The sequence below is a fragment of the Musa acuminata genome, unplaced genomic scaffold, assembly GCF_036884655.1.
Source record: "Musa acuminata AAA Group cultivar baxijiao unplaced genomic scaffold, Cavendish_Baxijiao_AAA HiC_scaffold_163, whole genome shotgun sequence".
Lineage (NCBI taxonomy): Eukaryota > Viridiplantae > Streptophyta > Magnoliopsida > Zingiberales > Musaceae > Musa > Musa acuminata.
In genome coordinates this window covers 12501-14143 of record NW_027020436.1, presented here as the reverse complement: position 1 = coordinate 14143, position 1643 = coordinate 12501, and positions in this window count along the sequence as shown.

Here is a 1643-nt window from a genome sequence, read left to right as displayed (position 1 = left end):
TTGGATGTGACAACTAACTGAAAGAAGAGTCAATGAGCAGATTTTGTGGAGGAAGGACCCAAAACTTCAGAAGTTTGCGAGGCGATGCTCGTTAAAGCTCCAACAAGCATCCACCCAGTTCAAGCAGCATGTGGAAATTTTGAGAAACTGGCGCAGTAAGAATGGTCTTTTCCTTCATTTGGTGGATCCGCAAGAATCGACAAGGATCAACACAACTCAGCCAACCCCACACCAGAGTCAGAGTCATTGGCGAGTTGAAGCAGCAAGGCGGATCAAAGGTTCGACTACTCAGAAACAGCAGCGGAGAGCAGCTGGGAGCCAGGAGGTGCATTGTAGCTGGAGCGGAAGATTGAAGACTCAGCAAAGGCGAAGAGTTGCAGTGTTCACAAAGGCTTCGACGAGGACGTCGAAGGGATAAGTGGGGGAGAATGTAACGGACAAACTTCTAAACAAGATGTTGGATGTAATGCTTATGTCTGTCCGTTGTCTTTTGGCATGTTCATGCCTTGTATAGAATGTAAAAGGGGCGGCCGAAGGCTTAATAGTCCCATTTTAGTTGGGTTGGTGGCCTCTTTAGGCTTGTAAATAAAGGTTGTGTCATGTGGACACGTTCGAGAGCTTTTCGGTCTGTAATGGACCATTTTACCCTTTGTTGTGCAACTATTCAGAGCTTGTAAAGTCTGTTTGTAATTTACATTGTCTATGAAGTGTTTTTCGGACATGTTTGCTTGTGGATCCCGATTGAGGCGTTCTCTTCAACCCGTTCTCTCTTTTGTTGGTCCTAAGGGACAATGGGAGGCTTCGGGGAGGCTGACCTTTGCGGACGGACGCGCGAGGGTGCCGCACGCCTTAGGCAAAACCAGCTAAGGTCGTGACAGGGTGGCACAGGGCTGGATGGGGCTTTCGTATAGCAGGGACGGTGCTGCCTCTCGCTTCGCTCGCTGTCCGCCGCTCGCCGCTCGCTCGCGCAGCCAAAAATGGCCAGTTTTGGCCCGTTTTTGGGCCGTTTTGGCCAGTTTTTGGCCTGTTCTTGCGTCGCGCGGTGACCGTCGTGAGCGGAGCAAAATGTCAGCCATCTCAGCACCCTGGAACCCCCCGGGTGGCACAGGGCTGGATGGGGCTTTCGTATAGCAGGGACGGTGCTGCCTCTCGCTTCGCTCGCTGTTCGCCGCTCGCCGCTCGCTCGCGCAGCCAAAAATGGCCAGTTTTGGCCCGTTTTGGCCAGTTTTTGGCCTGTTTTTGCGTTGCGCGGTGACCATCTTGAGCGGAGCAAAATGTCAGCCATCTCAGCACCCTGGAACCCCCCGGGTGGCACAGGGCTGGATGGGGCTTTCGTATAGCAGGGACGGTGATGCCTCTCGCTTCGCTCGCTGTCCGCCGCTCGCTGCTCGCTCGCGCAGCCAAAAATGGCCAGTTTTGGCCCGTTTTTGGGCCGTTTTGGCCTGTTTTTGGGCTGTTCTTGCGTCGCGCGGTGACCGTCGTGAGCGGAGCAAAATGTCAGCCATCTCAGCACCCTGGAACCCCCCGGGTGGCACAGGGCTGGATGGGGCTTTCGTATAGCAGGGACGGTGCTGCCTCTCGCTTAGCTCGCTGTCCGCCGCTCGCCGCTCGCTCGCGCAGCCAAAAATGGCCAGTTTTGTCCC